The sequence below is a fragment of the Mya arenaria genome, chromosome 7 (genome assembly GCF_026914265.1).
Source record: "Mya arenaria isolate MELC-2E11 chromosome 7, ASM2691426v1".
Classification (NCBI taxonomy): Eukaryota; Metazoa; Mollusca; class Bivalvia; order Myida; family Myidae; genus Mya; species Mya arenaria.
Window position 1 is genome coordinate 65,092,170 of NC_069128.1, and position 14,759 is coordinate 65,106,928.

General features: G+C 33.5%; 1 long non-coding RNA gene across 4 annotated transcripts; it reads left to right on the forward strand.

Annotated features, from left to right (window-relative positions):
- The first annotated feature begins 1,450 nt into the window (after nt 1-1,450).
- LOC128240060 (uncharacterized) lies at nt 1,451-11,184 on the forward strand. 4 transcript variants are annotated; one of them, XR_008262026.1, is made up of 7 exons: nt 1,452-1,542; nt 1,822-1,888; nt 4,475-4,629; nt 5,702-5,785; nt 7,435-7,551; nt 8,530-8,615; nt 11,055-11,184. It is a non-coding gene; the product is annotated as an uncharacterized LOC128240060 (long non-coding RNA). The 4 variants fall into 4 exon arrangements; XR_008262028.1 differs by lacking the exon at nt 1,822-1,888 and having other exon boundaries at nt 1,451-1,487; XR_008262027.1 differs by lacking the exon at nt 1,822-1,888 and having other exon boundaries at nt 1,475-1,542.
- The last annotated feature ends 3,575 nt before the right edge of the window (nt 11,185-14,759 follow it).

The window sequence follows — 14,759 nt, forward strand, 5'->3', positions numbered from 1 at the left end:
TATTAAATCGGTAAAGGATTCACACAATTTCTTTATCAAATAACCTCATACCTTAAAGGTATGATGTATCGTTTACATTTCATTAAATCAACCCTACAGAAATGTCAAGATGTGTTCGATCTTATTGTAATGAAAACGTGAATGTTTTTTTTATTTATTTTTGTGTATAACTATTTCATTCCATTAATACAATATTTTAACATTTAACAAGACCAAATTGAGATTTATAAGTTGAGGACATGTCTGACGAGCTATTTTATACCATTCCGGTATGTTGTATCAATAAATAAAATATCATACAAGATTTTAATATTTATTTTCTGATAAGTACAATACAATGCAAATACAAATAAAGTTGATTATAATTGAATTCAAACAATTTGTTTAACAAAGATCATACATTTTTATTTATTTTTTTATTTATTTTAGGTTACATTTCAACAGTAGAGCAGTAGATAACATCACATGAAATTACATGAAATTAGATGTAATTTGGTATAAAACATAGAAATTATATGTCTTGTATCTTATAATGTCCATAAGCATATGATTTAATTCCATCTTCTAATAAAAATCTTTTGTCATCAAAACTAGATAATCCTACTTTGCTGATTGTTTCCAGATAAATTTTATGGTTATGACTTCTTAATGAATGCATTGTTGAGTGCATTTGAGAATTATTAAATAATACATGTTTATAATCATTAAGAGTCAATGATTTTTTAACAACCGCTTTTGATATCCCTTTTGCTCTTTTCTCGTCTATATCATCACACTTAAATGCATACATTTTCGATCGCAAACCGCAATATTCACTAATACATTTCTCATTTGTTTCACTTTTCATTTTTCCCATTACTTTTTTGTTGAAGTCACTATATAAAAAATGATCTTTAGAGAAATCTGAAGTGTCAAACAAATGTGAATAGGCCAACATATCTTGGAAAATGTCCGGTGTTGTACATGATACTAAAAATGAATCTGTGTCCGTTAATTCTAGCTCAACGTTGCTACCATACACATTTTTCAAATGATTATAATAAAAATCGTACATGGTATATTTTGACAAATCAAGGATACTCATTCCAACAAAAATTGGTTTATCTAATTTATTTTTTTGCGACTTAATTCAACACCAACAAGGTCTTCAGAAAAAATCCGGTGCATCTTATAAGTGGGTTTGGATGACACCTTCTGTAGTCGTTTTTCTGTATGAACAAGTTCTACGGACCGATGCTTCCGAAGATTTTCCATGGTTTTTCCTGAAAGTAAACAAAAAATTTGGTAAGTAACTTTTCATCATGTTAATCTTTACTCTGAACTGCTCAATATATGTTTTTATGATGGTATCCGTCGTTATCTTAGATACCTGTGTTTTGGATGAGGGATATGAAAATGGGACCGAAAAATGCACTTTTTACTTGCCGGTAGTTAGTTTTGGTCAGTTTTAGTAAGCGTCTGATTGAAGATGAATGAAATACCAAAAAGTGAAACTACGCCTGACAATTATTGAACAGTTGTTTTTGTAGATAAGTATTAGTGGTATGGAAGTGACAATAAATTTATTGTATAAATTATATACGGGCAGATCATACAAAAATGATAACAATGCAATAATTAACACGAACCCCCAAAAAACAAACAAAAACAACAACAAAAAACAACAACCTTACCGAAGACCGAGTTGTTCATAAGTTTGAAGAAGTTCTTCTCGAAAGCAGTCTTGGCTTGTTGTCGCATTTTGGTGTTGAACTCAACGTAGGGTTTCATGAAAGCCTCTTGTTGGAACTCTAATACTTTATGTATTTTTTTCAATTTTAGACCGAGTTGGAGATACAGTTGCAGGTTGCGATAGTGAAGTACATAATTCTGTTTGTTTTCTAAAGTGGTGAGTAATTTTTCCACCTTTGCTCTGGGTGGAAGTTCCTCACTGTTGTGTAAATGTTTCAACACATGTTGAGCATAAGGAGATAATTTTTCATTGGGTGTGAATTTACGTTCCGGAGCTAATGGGTAGTCGTTATGACTGTCATGTTAATGTTTTGGATATTCTAGATCTACTTCTAGAATATACCCCTTAGATCCATCCTCTGGTATTTTTTCAGGTTCAAAAGTATCAATTTCTTCCTTCTCTAAAAACTTAAAGAAGCCTGTTGGTAGTTGTTGTGACATACTGTAACCATAAAGATTATTGACATCATAATAAGCTAGAAATGAGGTTTCTTTTGTAGGATCATAATCATTCAAATACTCATTGTTTGCTTTTTTGTATCTATTTGATATTTGACTAATACCACCTCGAATACCTTTTTCGATAAATAAAATTTGATCAATGTCTGTCATGAGCTCAAGAGTGACTTCAGTCATTTTCAACATTGCCTGCCAGCTCAATCCCGGACTGGTGTAAAAGTGACAAGGGTCTAAACCATAACACTTCAGTGACATATCACGAAAATTTTCAAAAACATCAGCTAATAACAATATGTCTGTTTTTAAATAGAGATCATGGTATTCTCCAAGACTTTTTAGTTTAAATGTTTGATATACTTTCTTTGCATGTTCATAGTCTTCTTTTGATATATTTTCCTCAGTCAATGAAGAGTAAAAATTCTCTATTGCTGGAAGATCAGCATCTTCAAATTTATCCCAGTCAGTCATGAACTCATAAGGATAAACACCCTTTCTTAGCAGGAGGTTTCCATGATCTTTGATTTCTGAATGAAAGTGATGGAAAGACTGTGGGCCATTTTGAGCTAAGTTATCTACAAGAGTCCCAAGAGATGAAGGGAGAAAACCCAAAGAGTCAATAAACCTAAGATTTCCAATACTAAAACTGATATACTTTTCAACTGACTGTGGGATGCAATTGATTTTATAATTTTTAAATGTACCAATGCTTTGACAAAGCAAATGACCATCAAAATTTTTAAGATTGTGGAAGATGACTGGGATGAAACTGGGTTGTTTACCGGTAGTACATTGTAAATTACAATTCATATGTGCAGCTCCTATGTATTTCCCACTTGTGTGATCATGATGTCTTGCTTTCTTTTCCTTGTTACCAAATACTTTTTGACATAAACAACATGTGTTTGCTTGTTCGAACTGTTTTTCTTCACTTTCCTTTAAAACTAGGGGTTTGATATTTTGCATATGTTGCTGTATTTCATGACTTTCTCGTAAAAGACATTCTAACAATTTTTTGGGTGCATCTGGACCTCTGTAGATAACAGTATCTTTGGTTAATTTTGAATCAGTTGAAATAACTTTATATCCAAAGGAACAGGGTTCTTACAATTGATTTTTTTTATGTTGAAGCTGTTTGGTTGTTAGTCTCTATTGGTTTATTTAATGTTTCAAAATCAGCCACAATAACATAAGGGACACGCAGTGTTTTTTCATAATCTTTAAATTCAAGAAAGCAGTCTGCTCCTGATGGAAGTTCAATTTTTTGAGCATCATAGACTTGACAGTATGAAAGGTGATCATCTAATAAACTTTGTTTACTAAATCCATGGAGGCAATATCGACAATAGTAATATGCACGATGTCCTTTCTTACCATGACTAAGAAACCTGTTTATGTCTTTTATAAGCACATAATGTGAACTGTTTTCTGATTGCAAAAGCAATAAGTCAATATGATGGAGTCTGTTTTGGCAATTTGTAATGCGTAGTGGAAGAACATCATTGTCTTCAAAAGTAAACACATTTACAGACAAAAATGGGTTTTGCTTCTCAAATTGATTTATTTGATTCAATGACATTGGAAACAGCAGACCTTTTGTGTTTAATTCATTTTCAAATTGTTCATAATCACTCACCAGAGGGGAATCCAAGGGATGAAGGGATGCTAAACAACACCATAGAAACCACTTTTGGTCAAGATTTCTGATGTTTAGTAAACTTTGATAGTTAATAAGAGGCTTTGGTAGCTCTACAAAACTAGATCCGGACACTGGAGAATATTTCACAGTGTGCACAGTTATACTTAATACTTGTTTGAGAACCCACCCAGAGCTTTCTCTTATGTACTTTTCAAAACTTTCAAACATTTTTTGAAATGCTTCATTTAAGTTGTTTTCATCAAATGTTATCAAATTTAAACTTCTATAACTCTTAGATCTAAAATGTGGAGTTGATGTATTGTCTCCATCTTTTGTGTGTTTCACTAGCTCAACCTGCACTGATAAATACCATTTAATAGGATACAATTGAAGTCTTTTTTCTAAAATATTTTGAATGTTTTTATTGGCATTGGCAAAAAATGCCAGCAGATCATATTGTTCATGTTGATTTGGTTGTATGGTGAAATCTTGAATGTTTTCATTAATAGCATGTTCATAACTGTGGTCCATTGTTTTAGATGATGGTGTTCTTGCAGTGGAAGTTGGTGTTGATGATGGTGTTGATGATGGTGTTCATGCAGTCGAAGATGGTGTAGATAATTGACTGTAGTTGTGTTCATTTTGAAGGTGCGGACTTGGAGAGAGCGGTGTTCTTGCAGTAGAAGATGGTGTAGATAGCTGACTGTAGCTGTGCTCGTTCTGAAGTTGTGAAGTGGTGAGAAGTCCTGTTGTATGATCTACATTGCTTGTTGAAGAGGAGCTTTGGGTGTCGCTGCTTGGAGGTATTTGATTATATGGAGTTATTTTTCCACCAGTTTGTTGATGTTTTCTAGACAAGTGTTTTTTAAGATAATCTTTTCTTTTAAATTTGTCTCCACAAACTTCACAATTGTAAAAACTTTTGTGTGTGAGCGCATGAGATATCAAAGTAGTCTTGTTCTTAAAGTGTTTTCCACAAGTATCACACTCAAATATTTTTGAATCCAATTTTATCCTTTTTTGTCTCTGATATTCCTCATATTCATGCGCATATTTTGAAGTAAGGTAATCACTAAAACTTTGATCATCCATGTTTGAAGGTTAATGTTAAACTGATCCCACTTCAAGTCAGAAATGCTTTAAATATTCTACCTTTTCCCGCTTATACATTGTAAACGATCCACTTTTCTTGGGTTGTTTTTTTCCTAACAATAGCTTTTGTCGTTTTAAGCTCAATTTTCATTTTTTTCTTTGGTGATTGTTCTGTCTTTGTAGTTGTTCTTTTACGACCTTTTGTTTCTAATAAATCTTTTGTAGTAGGCCATGCTTTTTCAAAAACAATATTTGATCGTTTTACAAACTTTTTTTTCTTTGGATTTAAAAGTTGTCCTCCTTTTTGATGTGAAGTATCCTTAATATCTCTTGTATCATCGTTCAATTTATTATGTATTGATGATTGTTTCAATTTCTTATGATGAAACTGGTTATTGTTATCACTTTTTGTAAATTCCTTCCTCATATGTTCATATTTTGATTTTGAAATCAATACTAGTTCTTGAGCCATGACTCACAAGGTTGTATTAATAAAATAAATTGCTTAAAATTTTTTAGGAGGAGAGCTCTTCTCTTTTTTTGTGATAGCCCTTTTACCACAAACTTACGAATGACATTCCTATATCTTTTCAATGACTTTTTGATATTGTCGGAAATTTTTAGATTTCCAATGAGAATATTGTAAACCACTTCCACAATCACACTCATTTGTGATTTTGTTAATGCTTTTATCAGCATTTTTTGATTTTCACTTGTGTTTAAGAGAAATTTTAAAAAATACTTTTCCTTTTCCATTTTTTCACTCATATTTTTCTTTTTCAGGTCGAAAGACAATCAACGTCTGAGAGGGAAATATGTTGGTGCGCAATTTATACAACTTGTTTGAATGTGGGCTTACATCAACGAGTAAGTAAGAGTATTTGTTTTGTATTGCTTTTTTATAGGCATCCATAAAATATTTCAAATCACCTGGAAACATTTGACGAACAAGTGTTTGAATCTGAAGTTGGTCTCTTTGGTTATTAAACAATACAAAGTAATGACTATTCAGACTAATAGTTCGGAAATACTTTCCTCCAGAAAACAGATTTTGTACCACAAAAAACACTGAAAATTTTTGTGGTGACTATAAATCGTAAATAAGTTCACAATGTCAATACTTTCTGAAGCCTTTTGCACTAAATCATCAATGACTAAAATCTTAAATCCAGAGTCGTATGCCCAAAGATCCATATCTTCTTTAGATGGTAAACCTTCAAAGAATTCTATGTTTTGCACATATGTTTTCATGCTGTCATATAATGGTTGATAAGTTGAATAACAGTATATAATTTTTCTTAGAGCATCATTAAACATGGAATTTGCACTCTTAAAAAGTTCAAAAAGAAAGGTAGATTTTCCGCTTCCACTCGCTCCAGCTATAATGCAAGTAGCTGGACTTTCAAATTTCACAACAGTGTTTGTCATGATGTTAATACGAAGACTTCAGCAATATAAATGATCTTAAGATTGAAAAACAACAACACTTTTAATGTAGTTATACATTTTTTATTAATGCTCTACATGATTGGTTAAAAACACATTGATTTTGTACACAGTCATTAAACATGCTACTGACATAATTGTATACAAATAAATCATTACTATGAACATCATTGGAAAACATATTTACAATATCATAAAACAATACACCATTCAATCTATGAATCAAGAAAAATAAACAGTACATTCCACACACATCACTATACAATCTTTGTAATTGTTTTGAATTTGTTATAAGTGATGAAAAATTTGATGTGTATTGAGGGAAATAGTCATTAAAGTAGTTGACAGGCATTCCATAACTATCAAAATATTCTATGGTGGTAGAGTTTGGAAAGTAAAAGGCACACCAATGCCTTCCTGTCTTTGTATGATCATCTGTATTTGCTATAAATCCACATGGAATATTCATTTCTGTAGGAAGTTCATTTGCTGCATAAACACCAAGTACAGACTTTCTTAGCAAAGGGAAACAATCTAAACAACACTGAATTTGGGATGTATTCATTCTGTAATTATGTCTCTTTGTGAATTGATTTGAAAAAAAGCAGGAGGGCTACTATGTACAATACAACTTGTTGTATCTGTCAATGATGTCTTAAACTGAACCTCTAAACGCACATTGCCTGTTTTAACAAGAGAAAGAAATGTGTTGTCATCTAAAAAGTTTGGTTCTAACTGAAACGAAAAAAGTGTTGATGATTTGGCAAAGTCCTCTCTATTTATATCCAGTCCTGAGTTTTTGCCCCACTGTCCATTTGTTAGAAACATGTTTGTGTAGGCTCTCATAAAAGATTGCCCTTCAGATGCATCAAAATTTAATTTTAATGGGCTACCCCACACTGGAACACCATCCACATAAAACATATGCTTTGACTGTTACAGTTTAAGAAATGAAATGGATTCGATTTGTAATCTCCAAATAAAGCCTTTGATTTTACAAAAGTTACAACTACTTTGTTTGTTTTTTTGTCCTTGAAACAAATTATCCCATGTAAACATTGTACTTCCAGCAGCAAGACTTTGCGATCGACACTCTACTCTGTCAAATGGATATTTAGCTGTGCTGTTTTTCAACAACTCTGCATGAGCTACAATAAGAGCTGGATTGACTCTTACCTTCTTTGCTAGTAAGTAAATGTCTATAATCTTTATTTTATAGTTGGGAGATGCATCCCCTGCTGATAAACAAAATGCTGGAGAGCTTCGGTATAATTTCAATTTGACATCAACTTGATTTAGTAAATAGCGTTTAATAGTAAATAAACTGTGATATATTGGTCCTTGAAGCTCCAGAATCTTGGAGCCTTTAATGTATTCTGATCTTAAAAAGAGACCATTATTACCAGCGCTGGCATCCGTAATAACTGCTCCAGTACTGTCATTATCATCTTTAATATATAATTGAGATAATAATTGCGAATGGCTAGCATCATGACCGCTGTGTAACAAAGTCTGAATCATTGCATTATATGGATTGTAATTTGAAGAAATTACAGCTTTGTTTTGTAATGAGACTTCAGTGGCTGAAAATAATGCTTGTTAGAATAAATTTACAGGTCCCACTTTAACACTTGTAATATCACTACCATCTGGATAAGTAACTTTTAATTTCACACATAATTGTGTTCCTCGAAGATCGAGATAGTCCATTGAATTTTGTCCACTTATTTGGAACTCGATAGGAGTATCATCTGACACTTGTGATAAAGGTCGAATTTCTTGGTAATGCACATCACTGACAGCAACTTGTGTAGGTGGTAAATCAAATAATAATAGTTCATTTGGAACACCCTCAGAAAATCCATCTTGTAAAAAGTATGACATTTTTAATAAGTGAATATGTCCTGGACTGGTCTTGAAGTTTTTCTGTTCACTTTTGTAGCACCGTTTTTAAAGTTTTTTTCTGTAGTTATTGATGTCTTTTTCACGGATTTTGATGCTTTTTTCAATCCTTTTTTAACGTTTATTTTGGTGGTATTTTGATCTATTTTCGCTGTCTTTCCGTGTTGTTTTACCTTTTTGATTGAACCCTTAACGTTTGACTGATTGGATGATGTATGCGAAAAAGATGATACTTCAGGTGTTTTTATACCTTCTCGTTTCAGTTCGCTTTTCGCTTGATTTACAATTTGCTGTGTGGGGGAAGTCACGTTCAATGTCAAGTCACTGCTCTCAGCGGAAGCCTTATGAGGTATGGCAAATCCTTTCCCAACCTGTGATTTATTTTGTTTAAAGTAATTAATCCATTTTTCTGGGTTTGTACATACAACTTAGAGCGATTCATAATTAGGGTAAAATGAGTAACGTTTGAAGTGAAGTGTGAGGTAGACCGGTGAATCAACAAATGTTGCAAAATTGTTGTCTACTGTCTTTATATCAAATTCCATTTCCCGAAACTCTGTTTTATTTAATGGTAAATAAAATGGAGTATCAAACACATAACTCCATTTTTTATCGTAATTTTTTCCCACTCTTCTCAGTAATGCGTGTTCACTGCCATTTACAATGCTTTCATTAGATATATTCGAATAAATAAATATGGTGTCAGTTAAATCCTTCTTTTTAACTTTATAGTCTGTTTGTAAACAGATTTCTTTTAAAGCTACTTTCCAATATCCATCAAAATGAAGTGGTAACTTCAACTGCACTTTAAAGCTATACGGTTTATTATCAATAAAAATATCATTGCTCTCATTGTCTCTCACAAACACATAACGTTCCATTTTTATTGTTCTTGAACTTGATCTGCATTAATCCAGCTATCAAATGATTTTGGAAATCCTTCCCATCGAACAAAATACTCTAATTTCCCTTTGACTTTTCTCTTTTTTAAAACTTTATCAACATACCAAAGACTGTCTGCATCTTTATCAACAGGAATTATTTCATTTTGATTCACATAACCTGATATTGGTTCTTTATTCAAGTCTATGATCTTATACAATGGAAAACCTTGTTTGAAAATCTTGCTCTTTATTTTAAAAACTTCTGTAGTATATTGTTGTTGATAAGCTCTTCTAAAGGGATGTTTCGTGTAACTTAATCTAACCAAATCACCAATTTTATATTTAAAGCGAGGAGGCGTTTTGGGGAATTTTTTAGGTTTTAGATACATTTTACTCCAAAGTTGTGTCTCGTTTTTCTTTGTAACATCACTTGGTGCTAATCCATCCAAACTCCGATGAGGGGAATTATTGTAACTATTTACAATATCTTGAAGGTGATCTATATATCTATAATTTCGCTGATATCTTAACATTCTAAATATCATACCACGAAGGGTACGAATGACTCGCTCTGCATAGTTTGCTTTAGCGGTGCTTTGTGTATTAAACAAGTAAACTCTCTTCTTTTGCATAAACGCTTTTAATTCACGATTGATAAATTCAGAACCTCGGTCCGTTCTTAACTTTTTAAACTTATGAACACTAAGAATATCCTTGATTGCTAACAATACCGTGTTAGATTTTTTATTAACTAAGGGTCGAACGGATAGAAAACGTGAAAATATATCTATAACAATGAGTAGGTATTTAACTCCATCATTGTATTTAGCAATGTTATCAACTGCCATTAAATCCATATCACCCTGATCGTTCATACCCGCCACTTCAACACGTGGTCTTTTATATGTATGTCTCGCCTGACGTTGAATGGCATACGAATCTTGATTGTTGAGCCATTTCTGTATGAAATAAGTAGTAAATACTCTTGGATAGTTTTGGTTTAATATCCTGTGTAACTTTTTTGCACCCAAAAAGCTGCCTGCGTTTTTAGAATCGAAATAATATTGTGATAGGATATGTTCCTTCTGCGTTTTATCCATGATTAAACATGATCATCGTTGTAAGTAGTTTATATTATGGGACACATGGGTTGTTAATTAAACTAAAGCAAGGAAATGAAAACATGTATAGATATAAATACATTTATTTGAAACTAAACATGTATAAAATAAGTCAGCTGATGATCATACAAGCATATACATACAATGACATACATGTACATAAAGTGAATTAAATATTTATTTGAAACATGCAAAAAGGAAATTCGTGAAGTAATAAATATAACAAATCATTTTACGCCACACAATGCCAGAGTTCTAAATTTCTCATTAATTCTTTTTTTGAAGAAAAATGCAGTAAAACGCATACTACATTGCATAATATGTCCATTTTGATGTGTTGTAAATATTCTTTTGCTCAACGTGATGGACGAAACAGTCGATCTTCAATGCGATTGATTGTCAACACCATTCTTTTCATTTTTTCACACCACCGCTCGGTTTTCATTATCTGCAAATAGTCATTGTTCTCTAGCAAATGTTTGTGTAAATCAATCATTTCAGAGGAAATGTTTGAAATGCGCACAATTTCTTCCCAACTTTGTAGTATATTTTTTTCATTAACTGCGTTTAGCATGTCACTAAAGTAACGTTCTATTTTATACTCATCATCATCAGGGTCTGTATCCATGATACAATCGTGATCTTTTTGAGATGGGAGATCCATCTGGCAACCATAGCAAAGTTGTCTAGTCACCATACCCATAACCTCACAATGTTTGTGCTGTGTTGTATGTCTTTTATAGTTACATATGGTAACGGAAAAATTCAAATTTGAATTTTCAGATCATCCGGGGATATCGCCATATTGAAAACCCGCCAGAGGTTCGGTCCACGTCCATGGTGCTCGGGATGAGTCATTGGAGGACGAAGACCGGGTGTCCTTATGCTGCCATGAAATGTCGTTTTTATGATGTCCAATTATGTTCAAAAATAAACAACTTGGAGAACGTGTTTTATGTTCTAACAACGACTCGTCTCCTTTCTGCCACTGATGTAATCGCAAACCGCAAGAAAAACACTCTACTGTGTCATTTCTGCCAGTATAATAAAATCCTGCTGAAGATAATTGGAACTTGTTTGGTTCTATTTGAGGTGGCCACATGTCGAACGTTTTAAGTCTGTCTTGATAGAATAGCATGCTTGGAGAACTATATTCAAACTCTAATAGTTTTGAAGTTGTCATTTCGACTGTCCGTGTAAGAATGAAGCCAATAACTGAACACTTTCCTTCATATCACAGAGAGTTTCAAAAATATCAAATGGTAATTGAAGACTTTGGTGACCCTTTTTAAATATTATTTTAATGCGTTGCTGTTTCTCTTTCACAACTATGACAAATTTATCACCAAGTGTGCATGTAATTTCCCTTCTTATTGGTGACCAAGAGACATTTTCAAAACCAAAACCTCTCAAATATGTCTGCAACTGGTTAGAAAAACGTATCTGAGCTTGAGCCATTTTTTGTATTTTTTAAACACTTTAGACAACTGTTTAAGCACAGACTTACATTATCCAATTTGTTCGGTTTGTTATATACCACTATTGACAATCCAAAAAAAAAATGTCTTGGACGTTGATTATTCTCGTACTATGGGCTCGTCTTTAAGTCCTGTATATGCGGTTAAAAAGGGAATGAATTTACATCTATTCGGATATTCTTCAATCTCTTGATGGCTATTGTACTGATCAACTATGGTTTGAAAATTGTTAGTTTGTCTTAAAAGTGTTACCATTTTCTGATGACTCTCCTTAACCCACAAATATATACAACGAGCTTCACTATCTCTTGTCCAGGGTAACATATTACCATTCTCATCCCAAAAGGAATCAAACATTCTTCTGTTTGAGTCATATGGTGTCAGATTATAACTCATATTAGCCGGTAAAACAATGGCTGCCAACTTCAATCGCAAAAAGATTAATACTGTTAATCAATGGAGACCCAGTTAAACAATGACCCTTTGTCTTGGATTTTAAACAATGGTTAAACATAACCGCTAAGAGCGGGAAATCGCCAAATATGGCCGCGAGAGTCCCCATGGCCGTTAACGCGGGAAATCGTCAAACATGGCCGCGAGAGTCCCCTGGCCGTTAACGCGGGAAATCGCCAAAGATGGCCGCTAACGCGGGAAACCGCCAAAGATGGCCGCGAGAGTCCCCTTTTTACCCTACTACTGTATCTACTTTTTTCTATCTGTTTCGCTCTTTCAGATTTTGAAGACAGAATGTAAAAAAATTTGAGTTGCTTTTAGAAAGACAGACATTTTAAAATTTGGCTAAACTTAGAAGCGGTAGCATAAAACAAAGCGTTTTCTGAAAAAAAAATGATGTTGCCTAATGTATCTAAAATGTCTGAGCCGCTTTGTGCAAACCAGCACTGCATGTCTCACACTTGTGAGGTTTCTCTTCTGTGTGTATTTCCATTTGGTTCTTTAAATCTCTGTTTGGTGGCAAAAAAGCAGCATTACATATCTCACACGTGTAAAGCTTCTCTCTGGTATGAATTAGCACGTGTGTTTGTAAATTACAGCTCTGAGAAAAAGCAGCACCACATGTCTTACACTTGTATGGCTTCTCGCCTGTGTGAATTCTCATGTGTATTTTTAAATGACCGTTTTGAGAAAAAACAGCGCTACATATATCACACTTGAAAGGTTTCTCTCCTGTGTGAGTTCTCATGTGTTTCTGTAAATTCGACTTTTGTGAAAATACAGCACTGCAAGTCTCGCATTTGTAAGGTTTCTCTCCGGTGTGAATTTTCATGTGTTTCCGTAAATAATAGCTCTCAGAAAACACAGCACTACATATCTCACATTTATAAGGCCTCTCCCCGGTGTGTTTTCTAATGTGTACCAGTAGAGAATTCTTTCTAGCAAATTCAGAAGCACAGGTACCACACTTGTAAGGCATCTTTCTGGTGTGTTTTCTTATGTGTACCAGTAGAGAATTCTTTCTAGCAAATTCAGAAGCACAGGTACCACACTTGTAAGGCATCTTTCTGGTGTGTTTTCTTATGTGTACCAGTAGAGAATTCTCTTTAGCAAATTCCGAACCACAGGTTACACACTTGTAAGGCATCTTTCTGGTGTGAATTTTCATGAGTGACTGTAACTTACAGCCTTGATCGAAAGCAGCTCAACATGTCTCACACTTGTAAGGTTTTTCTCCTGACTGCATTCTTACGTGGACATTTATTTAACAGCTTATAGCAAAGTCAGCACTACATTTACAACACTGCGACTTATACGGCGTTTATTCAGTGTGTGTGCTCATGTGTTTTTTTGTAATTAAAAGCTTTGCTCAAAAGCAGCACCACATGCATCACATGTGTAAGGCTTTCTCTTGTTCATATTTCCAAGTGTTTATGTAGGTGAAATTTATGTGAGCAAAAGCAGCACTTCATGTAAGGTAAGGATTTTTGCCAGATAGAGGTCTCCCGTGAACCTGTAAATGATATCTTTCAGCACTAGCAGCAACACATGTTTTACAGTTGTTAGCCTTCTCTTCAATGTGTACCCGCCTGTGTCCTTTGGGCTAAGGCATCATCTTAAGTTGTAGGTATGTATTTCTTTACTCCAGTGTGTATTATTTTGTGTATAAGTGCAAAAACCGCATCACGTGTTTCCAGTTGTTTAGTGTCAATTCACTCCAGTGTTCCCTCTAGATGTCCATCTCTATCATCATTGTGTTATTTGCGCCTTTTCCCGCGTCACCTGTAATACACAAATCATAAACGAATCATTTAATAAGTAACTGATCTCTTCCAAGTTTGCAATGGAATTATACTTAAAAGAATTAAGAATAAAATTAAGTTTAAACCTTTAAAGCTGCACTCTTATAGATTTAAGGTTTTGACATCTCTTAATTTTATTTGAAACCTTGTTGTAATGGCAGTTTTAAAAATACCAATGAAACGGCCAAACAAGGACACACCTTAGATTTGATAAAGCTATGAAGGTTGCAAGCAAAACTACATAATTGTAGTGTACGGAAGAGATTACGGCATACTGCAATGCTTCGCATAAAATTATCCCTGAGGCAGAAATGAGACTCGGGAGCCCTTACAGCCATCAGAGGTAGCGACAATTGTGTCAAATATGAAGACACAATCAGGAACATACAGAAAAGGTAGCGAACAATTGGCATTCATGATATATTAACCACTATTTAGCCTATTTTTTATAATTATAGGAGCTACTATTTATCCACATTTACAAAATGCCGCTTATGTGTAAATTCGATCTTGTCATTGTTAAGTTTAATTTCGTCCCTTCCAGACATCCAGTATTTGACTTCAAAAAGACCCTTCCCTTTCCCATTTCCTTATTATAATAATTTTCATTAATGTTTGTGTGTTAATAATTTGCACCTAATATGTAATATTATCTTCCTTGTGTGAATGTATTACTTGCATAAGTTTTTTTTTTATTTCTGTCTAATGACTTACTAGTATAATGATTAATATACTCCTGGCGTCGCGGCCATTTT